This window comes from Artibeus jamaicensis, unplaced genomic scaffold, assembly GCF_021234435.1.
Source record: "Artibeus jamaicensis isolate MK-2021 breed Jamaican fruit bat unplaced genomic scaffold, CSHL_Jam_final contig_233, whole genome shotgun sequence".
Lineage (NCBI taxonomy): Eukaryota > Metazoa > Chordata > Mammalia > Chiroptera > Phyllostomidae > Artibeus > Artibeus jamaicensis.
In genome coordinates this window covers 27637161-27657112 of record NW_026521486.1, presented here as the reverse complement: position 1 = coordinate 27657112, position 19952 = coordinate 27637161, and the positions used below count along the sequence as shown (strand labels likewise).

General features: G+C 37.7%; 1 protein-coding gene across 7 annotated transcripts in view; it reads left to right on the top strand.

Annotated features, from left to right (window-relative positions):
* Positions 1-19952, top strand: part of EPS8 (epidermal growth factor receptor pathway substrate 8) — a 170444-nt gene that overhangs the window by 52035 nt on the left and 98457 nt on the right. Inside the window, exon 1 of one of the 7 annotated variants that reach the window (XM_053661546.1) lies at positions 11609-11715. The exons of 3 other annotated variants lie outside the window; for them this stretch is intronic. The gene's annotated coding sequence lies outside the window, so the exon portion shown is untranslated. Of the gene's footprint in view, positions 1-11608; positions 11716-19952 lie in introns of those variants that run through there. 3 more of the 7 variants (XM_053661548.1, XM_053661551.1, XM_053661550.1) reach the window with 3 other exon arrangements.

The window sequence follows — 19952 nt, the reverse complement described above, 5'->3', positions numbered from 1 at the left end:
ATCCCTAAATAAATGAAGCGATGCTTTAGTCACTCTGTTGGTTATCTTACAACTGAATTCTGCGTTTACAGTAAAAATTAAGGTGAGCCCTGTTTGGGGTGGGAGAAGTGGCATTGTGTTAATGTGTAGGCTTTATCTTCTGAAGTACAGAATGACGTTACCTTGGGAATTAGTCAAAAAGTCACCTTTGGTTTTAGATTAGATATAATTAGAATAATCTAGGCGGGTATGAGAAAGGATTACCACATTCCACATGAATCAAATTTATAAAAAAGACAAACAGGTATTTTTAATTTAGGGATAAAGTCTGATGTTATTGTTGAGAGTATGGAAAGACCTAATCTAACACCTTAAAAAAAGGTATCAGTATAGGTCTGTAATGTATTTTCTAAGTAAGAACTTGACCCTGAAAATATAAATGCAACATGTATGTTTATTTTGGTTTAGAGGAAAAATCTTACACATGTTTATGCCTTATACATACACAATGAAGAATCCACATGAATCCTGTTGATCTGAAAGAAAGAAAAGGTAAAAAAATCAGCAAGAAAATTTTGAAACACATGTGGAAAAATGGTTGTGAGAGAGAGATCAATATTACCACTAAAAGATGTGTAAAAACTTTTTCTTCATCACGTTGTAGTGGCTATTTTAAAACAAGTGGCATGCAGTGTTTTGGTGAGGGTGTGAAAGAACAGGAAAAGCTCTCATCAGGTGCTGATGAGGCTGTAAGTACAGTGTCCATGGAACATGGGGGAGAGAAAGGTTTTCTCAAGCCTGGTAGGTTCCCTGGTTGGATTTGCTAATTAAACTGACAAAGATAGATTAATAGGAGAAAAACACACATGTTTATTTAATAAAAGTTCACATGACACAGTGTCATAAGAAACTACAGAAAGAGTTGGACCTGAGTGTTTTTGTGCTAGGTCTGATGGTGGGTGGACAGATGAGGTACATGATAATAGGTCAGAGGGTCTGAGTTAAGTGCAGTAAACTGGGGAAACGTGGCAAGGCCTGTTTGTGCAGATTCTCCTTGGTGTCTTTGTCTTTGGAGACAAGGATGCTTCTTTCCTCTTGGTGTAGGGAGGGCATTTCTTCTATGAGGCTTCCATGACCTATTTTGGGGGGAGAAAGGCTAAGGGAACATCACAGTGACCTTTCTGCCTTCACTGTTTTCTTAAACTCCTTCACCTTGAAATACTCAATATTCCAAAGTGTCATATTTTGGGGGTAGTGTGTCCTGAACCCTGTCATTCATTCCCCTGTCTGAAACTCCCCCAAGAAGTTTTACAGTGTAGAAACTGAATTAGTAGATTGTCCCAAACATGACCCAATTAACCAGTCTCTCAGTTCTAGATATTTATATGGAAACAAAAGAAAAAATAAAGGTTAATGGTTAAAACAAACTTTAAACACAGTTTCTGAGTCCACAGGGCAGTTGTTAAGAATACTTCTAGATGTTGGACTCAAAGCGTCTTAGAGGGCATGAGACAGGCAATATGGTAGAGCTTCTGGTTTATCGTTTGATCACGTCTGCTGATGTCTTCAGGTGTGCTGGGGAACTCTGAGTGGCCCATGCCGCAGGTGGGAAGGTTGACAACAGGGGCTGTGGTGATTTCTTTGAAGCTTATATCAAGGTGTTTGCTGCGGCTCACAGGGATTTTGGAAAGAGGCAGTTTTAAAATAATTTTAGTATTTCCATGTCGGAAATGAGGGCGATAAATTGGAAATGTTAGTTTGGAGCATTATAGCTAGATATTGAAGGAGATCAGATGAATTTAGGGTTTGGTCCAGGTTATAGGTAGGTAAAACCTTAAAGACAATGACCAAAACTAGAATTTAATATCCACAAAGCTCTGCTAGTTTTCCTTTGAAATATAATTTTTGTTTTTATAGTCACCCCATTTCTATCCAAGATAATGTAAACAAGACTAGTGTGTTTGCAAAATAAGACTACTAATCTTATTAACTTGGCCCGACTATTTATGTTAGTGTAAGAATAGTGATTGACTATATAGGCTCTTTTTACAAAAAATGATTTGAGAGAGAGAGAAAAACATTGATCAGTTGCCCCCCGTATGCATTCCAAGTGGGGATTGAACCCACAACCTAGGCATGAGTTCTGACTGGGAATTGAACCTGCAGTCGTTTGGTGTACAAGATGATGCTCCAATCAATGGAGCTACCCAGCCAAGGGCTCTTTTTAGTCAGCTTTGCTGAAACTTTTAATAAGGATTCTCAGATGGGACTGTTAAAAGCCTCTTGAAACTAGGGAGTTAGTCTTAACGACTCACCATCAGACTTTGCCTGCAGTACTTAGACTTGGGTGAATTCTTCTTGTCTTCTGGTGTTCCCCAAATATCCTGAGGTTTCTGGGTCTTGCAGGACATGGCCCTCTGTACTCATCTGTCCAGCGGGAGCTCTATAAACAAGATACAGGCAGTTTTTTGAAGGGGAGCTTTATGGTATATGCATTAGCTCAAAGCCAGCTGTAGTTTCTTAAAGGTGTCTGGTCATATCTGATTGTGTGCACATCATTCTCAAATGTGACATTCTAGTCAAAGCCTTGATAATATAATTAGTGTTTACAGTTGTGCTCTATTTCAGGAACAACAGATTCTTATTGAGCTTATACAAATAACTGTACTGTCCTGAAGGTAAGAATACTCACTATGAGTTTACAAATTTTGGAGGGATCAGGTGGGAAAAAATGTAAATACTTTAGCTCTTTATAAAGATATAATTTATCAAATTGCTGTAAGTTATAAGTGGCTTAAGAGAAAAGAGAAGAAGGTTTTCTAAAATTCATAAAATGTTAAAAAAAGCCATGTTTCAAACAAAAGTCATCAAAATTATAATTATCCACATTAGTTCTTTCAGTTCTCTGTAATTTATTCTTATTCTGCTTGATTTTTGGTAGCAGTTTCATGAATCCATCGGCTTCTTCATTAGTTCTGGACATTCCTAGTCCAGTGGCATGGTCTCTGAGTTGTACAGGTGATGTCATTAGGGAGCATTCTTGCAGTAGCTCATTAGGAACATCTTCAAAGAATCACAGTAAAACAGTAATTGTCTGTGAGTGATAATTGACTTAAACATGGTCATAGTTAAAGTTCTGATGCAAATTCTTTTGATAAGGAAATTTAGTTATTTCTGTGGCATGTAACAATTGGAGATAATGATTGGACAAGGAGGGTATTAATAAATATCTATAACGTCACACAATTTCTGGAATACCTATATTAATAAGATATATCCATACACACATAATCTATAAGGGTTTATAATTACTATTATTTGACAGTGCCTTCTATGTAATTTAACATAACAAATAAACATAATTATTTTAACATCTCTCATTTACAAGGTGAGAGACAAATCCTTGGAGGTTTTCCAGGGTCCCTCTGGAAAACCTTAAAATTAGTTTGAGCTAAAAAGGATTTTCTTTAGATTTTTATTTTGGAAATTTTGTCAAAAATATAAAAAGGTTTGGAAAATTGACTAAATAGAATTACAGATGATTATGAAGTAAGGCTTAATTATTTAAACTAAGTGAAACAGATTTTCAGAGCAAATATTGAAGGTTACATAGTTGTGAACAGAACTTTTGCTCCTTTAACATTGAGAAGACTCAGTTACCTTAAGCTATCAAAGACCTGATAGAGACCGTGTCAAGCACAGGAAAATATTCTAAGTTACAACATGTTGGTTTTTAAGATGGATTTCTTAACAGGCAAAGAAAACTCAGAGAAGTAGTGATATTTTTAAGATATGTTTATTAGTAAATATGGCTTGTGCTGTGCTCTTTACACGCATTATTTTATTCAGTCTCTATGAAGAAAATACTGTTCTTTTTATTTCACAATAAGCAAGCAGTCATAGTGAAGTTACTTGGCCAAAGTCATACATCTGTAAGTAACAGCTGCAGTATTTGCACCTGTTTTGCATTGCACCGAAGTTCTTTACAACTATATTTTATAGCCTATGTTAATGATTTGTTTAAGCTCAGGTCATTTTAAATTATAGAGCCAAAGGAAAAAAATAGGTTTTAGGTTTCAAATCCATGGCTCTTTTGACCACAACTTGCCACCTCTTGACATAGGTTTATTTAATCTGTTTTTCATGGCCACATGTCAGGAATACTGAGGAATTAGATGCTGTTGTTAGAATTGTCATTAAAAGGTCTTGAAACTGCAAACTGAAAGATTAAGAATTGGTCTGGAGAATCAACATTTTATTGACTGAAAATACAGTTGAAAGTGACCCTTAAGATTTTTCCAACCCAGGGTAAACCTTCATTGTATTAACACTTCTCAGCCAAAGGCCATATCTAAATTCTGCTGCCTGGGCAAGGTCCAGTACAGTTATATTCAAAGATGTTAAATCACTTTTAAAGTGGATATATATTCTGGCAGTGTGATATCAGTGTCTCACTGTGGCCTTCAGCGCAGATCATGTTAAAGTGTTGCTGTGATAATGGCTTCAGCTGTATGACCGAGTCCTTCTACACGCTGGTGATGCAGCTTGTCTGACTTCAGCCCCCTCTGCCACACGTATCTGTTGGTAACATAGAGGCTTCAAGGATCATTTGATGTGCAAATTTAATTGCAGGTTTTATTTTCAAATGATGACTTAAGCTATATCATTCCAACAGCTATTTACACAGCTTTTTCTAAATGGCTACTCTGAAAGTAGGCATTTTATTCTGTTTATTGTTAAGTCCTCAATTTAATTCTTCAAGGCTGCTTGTTCAGTATTAGCTTGTTAAAGTATATATATGATGATTCTTCTAGTGGATTCAGACTTTGAAGTTAAACTTGGGCATTTCTCCTGACTTTTTGATAAGATAGTGCCTTATCACCATTCCACCATTCATTTTCTGTATATGCTGATTTGCCCCCTCACTTTCTCCTAGTGCTACAGCACATGATTATATTTGGGAGAGGGTATTATGTGTCTAATGTGATGATTTCCTGACTGTGTTACGGAGTTAAGGTTAAAATGCTCTGAGAAGCATCAGTACTCTCATATGAAATGCCTTTTTCTTTTCAAATGGTACTTAAGAATCCAGAAGTGCTCATGATTTTAATAAGCTAAAATGGTCCAGTCATTTATGTTTTTTAGAGTTTAACTTTTTGTGTAAAGCATAGAATTTGGAGATGATGCTGTGTTTAAGAAATGCTGTTTTATGAGGAACACCTTGTCAGTTCTTTTCATATGCATTCACGGAACAGATTATGTGCAGTGCTAATGCTGTCTTGAGTAAGGTGGAATGAAGCTCTAAATGAAGTCTTAATAATGACAGGAAATATTGGTACTGCCTGCCAAAACCAATTTCTCTGTCGCTCAGAAATTCTTTGTACCTATTGCATTTCAGCTGAGTCTATATTTAAATAGGGAATTTTCAGCAGAAATTGGAGGTTATGTCAAAGTGGTATTTGATAATTTGTGAGGTGAATTTACAGATGTCCTCTTAGCAACTAAAAGTTTCTCACCATTTATCATTATGTTGTCTGTTTGGTAATTTAATTTTTCTGGAAATTTATGTTGAAAAGAGTAAAACTGCTAATTACTATTTTTAGCCAAAATCTAATTAAGTAGGTTTCTGTTTTTAAATTCAACTTTGGAAAATCTTCTAGAATGTTAGGTCTGAATGAGATCTTACAAATTTGTTTCATTGATCTCATTTTACAAGTGAGGAAATGGAGGCGGAGGGAGGTTAAGTTACCTGCTCAGGGTTACAGAGCTATTAAGTGGCAGACTTTGTGCATAAAAACAAGCCTTCTGTTGCCGAGTGTGGAAGTTTTACACTTTGTATGTTTTTGGTCACTAGGATACGAATAGAAATGAGAAATCACTTTTTCCCATCTTTTCACCATTTTCTTCAAAATTTTGTTGGCTTTTTTATTGGCATTGCCAAAGAAGAGTGTGATGTATTGGAACCATATGGTGATGATTTCTAGGTTGAAAATTACATTTAAAATTCACAATCAAATGTATTTGTGTGATGTTTCTGTTAGTATGTGAGGTCTGTCCAGAAAGTACCCAGCCACACAATATGAAAAACAGAGACATCTATTGAAGAAGATACAAGGTACAAGAAACATTGTACGCAGGACAATGACACCTCAGTCCCCTTCGAAGTAGGCACCTTTGCCTCGCACAGTTCTCCCAGCTTCTCTTCCACTGTTCAAAACACTCTGCAAAATCCTTTGCTGGATTTGCCATCAGCTGCCCTGTCATATTTTCCTGAATCTCTTCAGTGGTCTGAATCTCTTCCCTTTCAAAGGTGATTTTAGTTTTGGAAAAAGCGAGAAGTTGCAGGACACCAAATCTGGGCTGTAGTGGGGCTGAGTCACCTGGGTGATTTGATGTTTCACCAAAACCTGCAGGATACAGTGAGGCACTAGCGGGTGTGCTGTTGTGATGAAGCTGCCAATCACCAGTTGCTGATGGCTGCAGCCGTTTTCATGGTATTGCATCCCTTAACTGACAAAGGACATTGAGGCAGTACTCCTTGTAACTGTTTGGCCTGGAGGGGTGTACTCATGATGGACAACACCTTCCCAATCAAAAAAACACAGTTAATGTGGTCTTGATTTTGCTGTGACTTTGCTGCACCTTCTTTGGGTGTGGAGAACCTGGTAACCTTCACTAGGATGACTGTCTCTTCGTTTCCAGATCATAGATCCACAATTCATCTCTGCTTGTGACCTTCTTGAGGAAATCTGGTTAATTGGTAGCGGTTTCAATCAAGTCGTTAGCAACTGTAGCACGGTGTTCCTTCTGCTCTGGTAGCAGAAGCTGAAGGATGAATTTTGCCACAACACATTTCATGCCAAGAACCTGTGTCAAAATCTCAGACACAGTAGTTTTTGGAATCAATCCCCAGATCAGCTTTAGTTCTCTTACTGTCAGTCACCAATCTTTGTTGATTGCAGCCCTTACACCTTTAACATTCTCGGGTGTTCTGCTTGTTGCAGGACTTCCAGAATGTGGATCACTTCCAACAGATTCTCAACCATCCTTTGAAGCATTTGTGCCACGCTTTTATTTGCACTGCACTCATTGAATTTTCCTGGAAAGCCTTCTGAATCATCTGGATAGTTTCCATGCAGGAATGTTCAAGCTTAATGCAAAATTTGGTGCAGTTTTGTTGCTCCACTTGTTCAGTCATTTTGAATGCGATGGCCACACAGTACACATGCTCACTCAGTGGCGTCTGCTGCCCCCACTGACTAGCACAGTGAAGTCATTATTGTTCAAGCATGTGCATTCTAGTCCACTGCCCTTGGCTGCCGGGTTATATTGACATCACTCAAACCATTCTCGTTACATTAACAGTGGCTGGACTTTTTCTTGACAGACTGTCATATACCTAAACATTGCCAATTTAAAGGAAAATTACAATTTTGTTCACTTATATTCACTGTTACATCATTTTGTAGTTCATCTTTGTCAAATCAGTATTTCTCTAACTTACAAGAGACTCAAACCATCTGTAGACCTGAAGATTTAATTTTGATATTACTCTCCCACTCTTGTGAGAAGAATAAATAATGTTGGCTCTGCTGTTTATAAATATAAACACCCCAAGAAGTGCTCATTTGTATGTTTTTCATTTTCTGTCTTTAATTCAGTTTATGTGACCAAAAAATTGCTCTAAACCCACAGTAACTCATTAATCTTTTTTATATGAACCAGTTCTTTCTGTTATTTACATACCCATGCATGTTTGCCCTTTTGCATACTTATATTAGTAGTTACACATGATTCTCCCAAAATAGGAATTGTAGTTTATTTCCTATTCTTCCAGATAAGTTGTTAAAAGCATTTGGCTGGTCATTCTATCCAAACAAATTTAGCTAGCTTAGCTTGTATATATTGAGATTTGGGAATATAGAGTTCAAAGTTTCTTCTAGAAATCAGGGATTCTGTTTTCTTAGTCACACATTAATTTCTTACTCCTTTTAAAAAAGGGTTTTAAAGTTACAGGAAAAGGAGGGTTGATTTAGAGAAGAGAAAGCAGATAGTCTTGGGAGAGGAAGGAATGATTCATGAATGAGGAACTGAAGTTGAAGTGTTTAGGAACTGAGAGCAAAGTTCTGCTTATATTTCCAAGATGAATGGATTGTGACATTGCTCACCCATTCCACTTGGCTGTCGTAACAATTTATGTGAATGACTTCGTGTCATTTTGGATCCAGTAGTTTTAGGTAATAGATTTAGCCGTAGCCTGTCCTATCTGCCAGTATATTTGTGGTTATAGAAGTGTGGGATGTAGGGCAGGGTTACGAATAGAGAAGTGTGTGTGTGTGTGTGTGTGTGTGTGTGTGCGTGCAGTTTCCAGCTTCCTTCAGTAATTAATGGAAAAATCTTTGGTAATCAAATCTGTACTGTTCCAAATGTATGATATTTTTTATAGATACTTCTGTTAATTGCCCTATCTTAGAAAGGTGAGGGAAACAAAAATACCCATGAGTCTTGGTTCGATTTGTACCATTTCATTGGTGTGCTGAGTTTGCACACAAAGGATTATGGTTTTAGTCTGTGCAGTTTTTTAATGAGTATACTGGATAATGATTAGTCGTATACCAGTGTGTACCAGATCAGCCTTTTGTGAAACTATCGTTAACATCTTTACCAATGATTCAGAGCCAAAAGATACATCAGAATTCTGTTATTTTAACAGCAGAGTATTAAATATACTTCTTAACTTATTAGGAAAACGACTGTTTTAGAAGAATAAGTGGGCCCGCTTCCAAACAGTAACATGTTTGGCATTTAGGCAGACCCATGGGCCTAAGAGATATTATCTTCAAAATGATGGGGGTTGGAATTGGGATACCCTTTAACATCCCTTTGGGTTCCATGATGCATTGAGGTGTGGGGTTGGAATTAATTTGGTGATTGTATTTTTCATGTTGAAAAAGGCTTTCCCCTATGCAGCTGATAGTCTCATGAAAGAGATTGTATGAGTACTTTCTGCTGCTCTCCCCATTGGTGGCAAGGCTATGTTTCTCACCTCACTCCCTTGGTAATGTGTCTTTTTTTCCTCTGATGCCGTTCTGTCCCAGGCAGTCTGGGTTCCCCAGCACACTTACTCTGGGATGGAAAGTGGTGTGGAGGAAGTATCCTGGCACGTCCTTGGGATCAGTCCCTGTGGAAGGAAGGGAAGGAAGAAACCCGTGGGGCAGGGGGGCGGTTAGGCTGCCATGCAGTCTCGCGGAGGTCTGACCCCACAGGGAGCTCTGAAACTGGAACTGCTTTTCGCCATTGTCTTAGTTGGGGAAAGGGTCCAAGCCTTCGTATTTTTCATGTCCATCCATCTTTGGATGTGGGCTGCCTTGGGAAGGGAGCATGAGAGTATGTGAGCAGACTCTTCAGGCAAGGCCATTCTCAAGAGAGCTAATAGCAAAGGGCTGACTGCTGTAGCAACTGGAGGATAGATCTGTCAGTCCCGAAAAGGGGATCTTGGTGGTGCACCACCGTCTCCACTCCGTTTGTTTTGCTAGGCTGTTAGAGGTGGTTCAGAATGGCCTGGGGGATGGGTCAGAATTCTCAGGAATGGGGAGTTGCAGGGCATCCTGGTCAGGAGCTTGAGAAATGGTAGAGGAAAGTTGGCGTGGAGTTGGTTCTGACAGACAGTTGCCTTCTGACATTGATTATTGCTTTTCTAAAAAGCTTTACAATTGCTATCTATGGTGATGCTGTTCTCTTTTAAAGTTACCGAAACCTGATGAAAACTCTTGAGTGTTATTTGCAGAACAATGTGCATATCTTTATATAAATTGTTTGGTTTTTGTAAAACCTACTTATTTTTTCAGTTTCATATTCTCTTAAGATTTTATTTATTTATTTTTTAAAGATAAAATATTAAAGATAAAGGTAAACATTACGTTGATTGGTTGCCACTCACAGGCCCCCCAACCTGGGACCTGGCCCCGACTCAGGCATGTGCCCTGACCAGGAATCGAACCAGCAGCCTTTTGGTCCACAGGCCAGTGCTCGATCCCCTGAGCCACACCAGTCCAGGTGATTGGTTGGCTCTCTTGTGTGTGCCCCAGCCAGGCACCAAACCCACAACCCAGGCGTGTAACCTGGTGGGGAATTTTTCCAGTTACCTTTTGCTTTGCAGGATGATGCCCAGCCACCTAGGTCACATTGTTCAGGGCTCAGTTTCTTTTTCTTTATGGGCATTTTGTCCTTCCTCTATCTTGTTAATAATTATGCCTTGTTTAAATGCCTAAGTGCAGCAAATCATTTCCTCACATGTTTTGTAATTCCTAAATTATAAACTCATCTTCAAGGGGGTTGTTTTGTTTGTTTGTTTTGGTTTGGTTAAGTTTTTCTAGCTTGTAGAAATCCCATGTGGCCTTGCTTATGGAGTATTACTTTAAAATGGTTTTATGTTTGTTTATTCCAGACAGTCCAAGGATATCATTAGCCCAGGCCCTAATTTATCTTAATTTCTTAGCTTGGAGATTCTTGTACAAGTAAGATTCAGGCCTCAGAACTGTTGTGACACAGGCTTAGGGTTTTAATTTCTGGATGTAGCATTTCCCCTGCCCTCTCATCCAGATTCTCAGACAAGCTAGCTCCCTTGACATCTTTCTAAGACAATAGTGGGTTTGTTCTGCCCCCTCATCATTTTTGAACTGTGATTGCAGCCCTTTGCAGACAGCTCTGGTTTTGTGGAAGGATCTCAGTACCGTTTTTATACCTTGTACCCATAAGACCTCTTCTGCCACTGCCTGGGCATCATCGGGGCTGCTGCATAGAGTTGTACCTGGTGCATCCTGGGTTAGGAAGAGCGGGGCTGGAAATCTAGCTGTCTTGAGAGAGCACTTTATTCTGATCACTTCTCCTGGAGAGAGCATCTCCTTACCAATTTCAATTAGCAGTAAGCACTAAAGAGACTCCAGTGAGCGTTCCTGGCAGCCACAGTTGGCAGTATTTGCTTTTGTGCTCACCACTTTGGCCATCAGTTGTAGCTTCGGATTGGCACCAGGGATTTCCTCTACAGTAGGTAAAACCATTTCATTTTTACCTTATTGATTTTATTTAGAGAGTGAGAGAAGGAAGGAGAGAGAGAGAGATTGATTGATTTTGTTGCTCTGCTTACTTATGCATTCATTGGTTGCTTTTTCTATGTGCCCTGACTGGACATTGAATTTCCAACCTTGATGCTCTGACCAACTCAGTTACCAAGCCAGGGCTGTATTAAGTTTTAAATTTTGCTGCACTCTTTTTCATCTTTTATGTTTATAGTGGATATTCTTCATTTGCTTCGTTGACCATATTGCTCTATCTGAAATTCCCACAAGTTACTTATTAGCCTCTAATCCTCAGGTTCCATGCTTTTAAAGTGGGAGTAATACTAGTGCCTATCTGTAAAATGTTAGTTTGGAGCACATAGTGAGTTCTCCATTTGCACTGTTTAAAGCTTTAATTTACCCTGTTAGGGAAGAGTTGGAAATGTAGTAGAGGCTGTGTTTACTTACTCAACAAGAAGAGGAAGTCTTAGTTAACTCCCTAGGGAAACCAAAGGAGAAACTTCGTGCAGTGTAGTACGGTGCTGAAACTGAAGCCTGCAGCCCCACCCTTTCTGTTGATACACCAAAGGTCACTGCGCACGGAGAGTGAACGAGAGAATGTCCTTTCAGTGTTGCCCTGGATGATTGCTTAGAGGAGTTTTGCCTGGACTGTGGGTAGGTAAGTTTGAGTGTGTGGAATATTTTCTTTGCTAAGGAGGGCTCTCAAAGGCATAATTATTATAGAGGATATTTGTAGACCTTGAAACAGGTAGTAGTAATACTTTTAGTCCTGGTAAGCTCTTTAACAGTCTTTTAAATTCCCATTTGATATTCCAAGTGGATTCTGAATTTGGTGAAATTGGGACCTCAGATTCCGCAGGGTCCTGCCTCCTGGCTTCTTGTGTGCGGAGACAGGGATTGAAAGGATTCCCTTCCCTAAGGTCATAGTGTTTAAGAGATAATTTCCCCCAAAATATCACAGTAAGAAGAAATCTGTTGACTATTCACAGTTAGGAAAGTCTAGACATATCATGCTTTCATAAAATTATTTTTAAATTAGTATGATGCACAAAATGCTGTGATTATTCTATAAAATATTAACTGCTTTGGATTGTTTATATAATGTTAGTTGTACTATGAAAATTTGCTTATTAACCAAGTTCAGCCTTCTTAGGTTGTTACTGGCTTTGAGTCCACAGAGTTAACGCTGCCAAATTTCTGTGTAAACATTTTCTTGGACCTAAAATGTAGTGAATATGTGTATTTAAAGTTTGTTTTTTTTTAAACCCATGTATGTTAATGGAACTTGTAAATGTTTAAATGGTCAATTAATGGGAGTTTTTAAAGAACAACTCTTTCAAAAAATCCAATTTTATAATTATGATGTTTTAAATATAAAATTTGACCTTAGTGACAAATATATATGAGTTTAGATCTACTTTTATAGCTGTTATTGATTTATTTGTTACATTTAGTATAACTCAGGAAGAGCCTTTTTGTTACTGTTCTGTTACTAGGAGTTGGGTGCAAGACTAAATCTTAGTATTTAGGAACAAACAAAAGCTAATAATATTGTATCACAGTATATTAGATAAAGAACAAAAGTAAATAACTGGTTATATCACTGTTTTGATGCTGGGAAGTTTAATGCATTCTTGAGTTAAAGTGCTATTTTTCTGGCTGTATTGCTTCTTTTTGAAATGCATTCTTGAGAATGTTTCTTTCTAGTGTGTCTCCTTATTTCTACACAATAAGGACAACTATTAATGTACACAAATTCTCACTACCCATACTGACATCGAATGCAGCTTTTTGGTAGCACAAATGGGTGAGGTGGCTTGAGAAGTTGTGGCTTGATATAGTTTTACTGTTGCCGCAAAGCTTTGGGCAACTTTACAGGCCAGATTTAAAGGCAAATGTTAGTATCATGTTGAGTATAAATTTCGTATATGCTCTGGGAATGGTATATAAAATATTTTGCTTTTCGACACCCCGCCCCTTGTCCCCTAAAGGAGGCTATCTCTGCACCTACTTTCCCTGGAGTGCTTTAAAAGAGGTTTCTGTTTTTCAGCAGCTAGACTTGGAAACCGTTGATTCAATTTAAGTAAATCGCATGTAAGAGAAAATGACTATGGAGAGGATAAGATGTTAGACTCATAGTCTGTGTAAATAATTCCAAAGTAACTTATGTAAAGAAGTCTCCGTTTTAGTTTATTTTTCAATGAAATTGTGTCATTGATTCATCAAATTAGGTTTGAAGTTTACTTAGGGGAATTTCCTTGGAGTTTTAACGGAACAAAAATCAACTCATTATATTTTTATTTTTTTAATTATATCTTATTATGATATTACAGTTGTCCTGATTTTCCCGTCTTTGCCCACGCCACCCAAGCACCCCCCACTCCGTCAGGCAATCCCTCCATCATTGTTCACGTCCATGGGTCATGCATATAAGTTCTTTGGCTTCTCCACTTGCTATACTGTATTTTACATCCCATGGCTATTCTGCAGCTACCTATTTGTCCTTCTTTAATCCCCTCACCACTTCACCCATTCTCCCCCTCTCCTTTCCCATCTGGCAACCTTCTGGCAAACTAACTTCTTTTCTCTCTATTTTAATAGTCTCACTTTATCTTTAACCTTTGGCCTTTTAATAATGATGTGTCTTGGAGTGGGCCTCTTTGCATCCATCGTATTTGGGACTGTCTGTGCTTCTTGGACTTGTGTGTCTATTTCTTTCACCAAAGTAGGGAAGTTTTCTTCCACTATTTTTTTTAGATAGATGTGCAGTTTTCACAGCCAGAAGTTGTGAGTTGGGGGCCTGGTGTGGGTCTGGGACTCCACACTCTTGTGATATTCCTCCTGAATTTTTATCCACGTGGGTGTGGGGCCAGCCTGTTATGCATGCACGCCCCTCCCACTAGTCTGGATGGGTGTGGTTTCTTCAATTCCGTAATTGTCAGACTTCCATTCAACTCAATTTCTAACCATCCTGAATGATGGTTGTTCTGTATTCTAGTTGTAATTTTGATGTTGTGTGAAGAGGCAAGCCATGTCTGGCTCTGTCACCATCTTGACTGGAAGCCTTTAGACTTTTAAATAATAGTTTAGTTGAATTGTATAAAAATTTTGTGCAGATGATATAATAAAATGGATTATCATATAGCCTTTTGGTCATTTACCTTATAAGATAGTTCTAATATAATTTTAAAAGTATCCTTTAAATTTTTTTATTATAGAGTTAGGTTTGTGTTTTTAATTATTTAATTTGATATGTAAGCACTTAAAATGGACTTTTCAGCTATGTGAAAAATTATGCTTTTTATTTTAGTTAAAAGCTGTGGCATTTGTATACAGAATCTTATCTATAGAATATATTAACCAGATTTAGGAATTTGATTAGAGGACGTGATAGTTTTAGTTCTCAATATATTTTTAAAATTTTTAAAGCAATTGGTAAAATATTGTCTCTCTGTACTTGATAATGTAAAATCTGAGATGAATTGTGTCTGTTTCTTAAGCTTGTTGTAGAATCTCGCATGAATATTTGTCCAAAAAGGCTTTGTGTTTAGGAACATTGGTGTACAGTTTCTTGAGTATTAAAAAATACATCGTGTTAGTTATTTATGCATTCCAGAACTGTATTATTTAATTTTACTAATTATATGATCTTGATCAGATTTAAATATCTGACTTCTTATTACTATTAGGTCGCATTGCAGTCTTTGTTTTCTCTCATTGTTTGTAAAAAAAAACAAAACAAAACACTTTGCCCCCACCTGCAGGTAGTTTTTCTTCATTCCACTGTTTTATACAGTCTGCCAGACCAAGTGACACAGTTAGCATCCATTAAGTAGAGCCCATGAATATCAATCTTGGGTACAAAGCCTGGGATTGTACTTGGGGAAAGTCCTCCTGCTGCTCTTGCCTTTCCTTCCAAAGACTCTGAATGTCGGCTCTCAATTTATTCAAAGCCCGGATTTGTGAAAGCCAATGGGGCTCTCCCCTCTGCCCATTCATAACTGTGTTGCGCTCTTCTTGGTAAAACTTGTCAGCAGCTTTCTCATTTCCTATCATATAAAACTCGAAGTCTGGCATGTAATTTATCATTTGTAGACCTGTAGCTTAATTTATGGCTTAAGCTTCTTGATCTTAATGCTTTGCACCTCCCATTTCCTGTCTTTCTCCTTACTCAGACTGCAGTCAGAAAGTCTCTAACACCCAGAGTTTACTTTCATCCATAACATCTACCATTCACCCTCATTAAATTTCTTCTGGTCCCCTCTTTCAACATTGAAGATAATCTGTTATGTCCTTTTTGCATTTTCTTAAGGTGTTTCCTGTTCTGTCTCGTCTCAGTGTTATTTTTCCATGTGTTATAGTATTTCACACCTCCTGTTATGAAATCGACTGAGTTTAAATGATCCACTGAGTTAAGCCTGCATCTTTTTTGATGGTTGGCTGTGGTTTCATCTTGTATGTCCCATGTTGTATTTCGTAGATTCTCATTGTAAATATTGGGTGACTGAATACATGGAATGACGTGATAGTGAGTTCTTGACCATCAGACGTATCACTGCTCTGTTGGAGCAGACATTTAGGGACAGAGGATCACCTGGAGATCTCAACAAGTATGGCATGGCTGTTTGAATCAGAGCTCTTCTCAGTAGTGAAATCTGAAGAAACAGTCCAAATGCGGTTAAGAAATCATTTAGATTATGTTTAGTGGCTTCATACTGACAAGGAAAGAACACTGACAAGGAAGCCATTTTCTAGGTAAAGGCTTCAGGTTGAATAGGAAACTGAAGAGTAATGTAGGCTTTGTAAATAGTGACTATAATTCTGAATCAAAACATTTTTCCAAAGTTTATAGTTAGGGAATAAATACTGTCAGTTCTGCTATCATGCTTGTTCTGAAAATGAGGATTTATTCCTACCTTATTGATATGAGGAAATAATTTGAATATATTATAATTCTTACATTTATGTGTGATTTTATCTCAGTAATAGTAGGTAGACACAGAAAACCTCACCTAGCTGAACCAAGCCACAAAGGAATACACAAAATACATGTGCACACGCCTCAGATGTCTTCCAGCTACCTCACTTCACTGCATCATCCATACATATGGGCTACAACCATGCATATCTCGTTTTATAATTTTCCCTTCAATTTCAGATAATTCTTCTTTCACCATTTCATAGTAACTCACAGGCTGCCACCCTTTGGACAGCCCATTCCTCAAGCAAAGTTTAGGTCTTTCTCAAGACCTAAACTTTTTCCATATTTATTTTTTAACCATTTAACATATGTAAAACTGTGCTATGGTTTTTATTAGATTCTTTTCTTTTTTTTACATGTTACTTATGGCCATTATTCCCATAAACCCTGGGGTTTTAATGACATGATTTTTGCATAGCATCGTGATTTTTAGGAATGCACATGTTGCATTATAACACAACTGACTATGCTAATTGATAACATACAGAGTATGAACTGATAGTTCTTTCTCTTCATTTTAACCCTCCCTCTCCCCTCTCTTTTAATGATGAAAGACAGTAAACAGTCCCTGTAAGGAAGAGCCCCCTACCACACAGCAAAATGTCAAAGAACTTGTTTAAATAGTGTTGTTAAAGCAGGGGGTGGGGTGCATTTACCAGTGGAAATAAGTAGGCTCAAAAGTAAGTGGAGATGAAGTTAACATAAAAGGCCCATGGCCTCCTGGAGTAAAAATATATCTTACCCTTAAATAATAAAAATTATGTTTAACAGTTTTGGAGCCCTTGCTGTATACTAGGCACTGTAAGTCTTGACATGGGTTATGTTATGTAATTTTTACAGATACTATAAAGTAGGCATTATTACTGTCTTTATTTTGTGGATGAGGAAAAATAGCTCACAGAGATTAATTCATTTGCCCAAGGTTGAAACTCATACATATAAATGGCGGGGCCAGTTCTTAAATCAAGTCTAACTTCTTTGCCATAGACCTTAGGGGACTCTTAGAGTACTTTGTAGATTATAAATAACTTCCGATGTGTAATTTCCTCTGCACTTAACTATGTCAGGTTGGCATCACAAACTCTTTTGACCTCTATAATAGATGAAGAAAGAAAGGTACTTAGGCTAAAAAATACACAGATTATCAGAGACAGAACAGTAACAGAAACCAATACCAGACTCATACTTCAGAGTTTTATCCTATATAAAAAGGAGAAAAATGGAATAATTGGCAATAGTAGAGGTGAGCTGAACTAAAAAAGAGAACAAGAAATGATTGTGTTGGAAGTTGGGGGCAAAAAGGTGAATTTATAAGACTATGTCACAACTAAAAGGAGGGAGCTGAATGGAGAATGAGCAGGAGGAGCCGCCAGCTCTCTGGTACCGGAATCCCAATCAGGTTCTCATAAAGGGGCTCAGACGAGCACCAGTTTCAGCACAGGAAGATGGTAAGAGAGATTCGAGGCCATGAGCATAATAAACTGATTATGTTGTAAGTCCTGATTGGTAGTAGGCTCAGAAACACACACACACACACACACACACACAAAAACACACACACACACACAAAAAGAGAGGAAAGATACTAGTGAAAGCCCTCACTCACAAGGCTGTATTTGTGCTTGCAGCCCCTATCACTATTTCTTTAGGTAGTCAGTTACCTCCCACATACACAAGTGCTTCATCAGTGTTTGTTGAACTGGTGGTTTGATAAGAGAGAGGTTCTTCAGTTGAGTGTTGATTAAGAGCCAAATACTATGCAGGTAATAGGATACATGATGGTGGAATTAATGAGTGTTTATGAACTTGAAGCAAGGGTCAGCAAACCATGGCTAGTAGGGCTGTTTTCCTCTCTTGAGCTAAGAATGGTTTTTACATTTTTAGTGGGTTATTAAAAACAAAAATGAAAATGAAGAATAACAACAGAGACCATAAATGGCCCACAGATCCCAAAGTTGACCCTTTGCAGAACTTTTGTCAACCCCTGACCTGAAGTATAGCCCATGAAGCAAAAGTTACACTCCATCTTTTTTAGGAAATCATGTTAGGTAATAGAAACTGGTATTATAGTGGAGTAAATAGAGGGCTACATTTTCCAACATGCACTTTTTTCCACCTTACATGTAGGAGGGACTTGATATTTATTTAGTATGATATTTTGCCAGGGGTTTTGTGTACTTTATAACCTTGAAGGATTATAACTACTTTACAAAGGAGGAAGGTAGATTCATAGATGCTAAGTACACTTAAGGTTTCACATTTAGTAAGTAGTGGAATTCATGTTTATCTGAGTCTCCCACGTAAGAGATAAGAAAATAGTGGACAAAATTTGTTTGTAAAAATTGTTCACAATTTTGGCTTGGAAATATGTAATTAGATATCAGATGTGTACATTTGTAATAACTTTAGCTAGTACCTAATATATAAACAAAATATTTAAATTTTACACACAAAGAATAGCATTGGTTGGAAAACTAATTTTATTATAGCATTTGCACATGAAGGAAGATCTTTGGGTAAACTGTATTTGGAGTTGTAAAGAAAATGTAAAGAAACATTCAAGTCTCATATTAAAAACTTAAAATGATGGTCACCCTTAAAGAAGAATGAGGCTTAAAATAGTGTCAGTATAAAGTGCAAAACAGAAAAGTGTGTTCTGTGTCAATAGAAGTGTACCAGGAAGCAGTGGATTTTTGAAAAGCAGATGTTAAACAAATATTGGCTCATATGTTTAATTGTAAAGTTTTATGAAGATTTCAGGGTATTATGAAGACATGTAATGAGGGAGCTAATATACATTGGTGGGTCAGGGCAGGACTCCTCCAGATGGGCCATTTAAGCGGAGATCCAGGAGTTAGGCAGGCAAAGACATAGAGAATTGTTATTTCAGACAGAATATCGATAGGCCTTGAGGATGGAAAGAGCTTAGTATGTTCAAGTAAATATCTAAAAAGGCCACTGTATCTCCTAACAACTTTGAGGACAGGAATTACATGTGTTTTGTTCATCATTGTATATCCAACTTCATACGTACAGTACCCACTGACGCATAGTAAGTCCTCAACAAGATCATTGAATTCATAAAGAATGAATGGACATTTCACTCTGCAGCTCATTGTATAGTTACGAGTACAGGGTTGCCTTGGATGAAGGATACTACCCTTCTTTCTGAAGCCTACCTTATTATATTAAGAACTCAAATTGGTCGCTCTCCCTCCTTACCGCAGGCTACTTGCAGCCCAGCTTTCCCAAACCGCAACTGCTCCTGTCAGGGTGTCTGAATGGAGTTTGACCTGGAGACAGTCTGCACAGAGAAGTTAGGAAAGAGGAATGTAGACTGCTTTAACTGGATATGAGAGGGAAAGGTGAATTTGCATTATTACAACGTCAGCAACAAATCTGACATAGAATGAATATAGCCACTGTTCTAAAAATAACCAGTGGAGGGTGGGGGTGTTCTGTACTAAAACACACCATCTCGCTGGGTGATCACCAGCCACCCAATACCACGTGAGAATCAGGCCGGGGGTTCCAGTGAGAAGTTAAATATTCAGATGCTTCCTATTTGTGGGGCTTATTTCTTCATAATCAAATTGGAACTTCTAAATTAAGACAATTTTTTTATAGGTTAGGTGCATTAAGGAATTTATAAAGTAGAAGGAGAATGGCGACAGGGTTGCATATTTGCCAAGTATATGAAATAAAGTTGTAGTAGATAACTTTACAAGGTATTTACCGTAAAATTGAGGCAAATTGGGGGTTTACAAGATTTAAGGAAAGAGAGATGATAACTTTAGGTGGGAAGTCAAATGGAAATTGGAGACAGAAGGAAAGAAAACCTTTCAGTTATTCATGAACATGAATTTTTGAATTAAAAAAGAATAGGCAACAAGTAGTAAAAACACATATAGAGT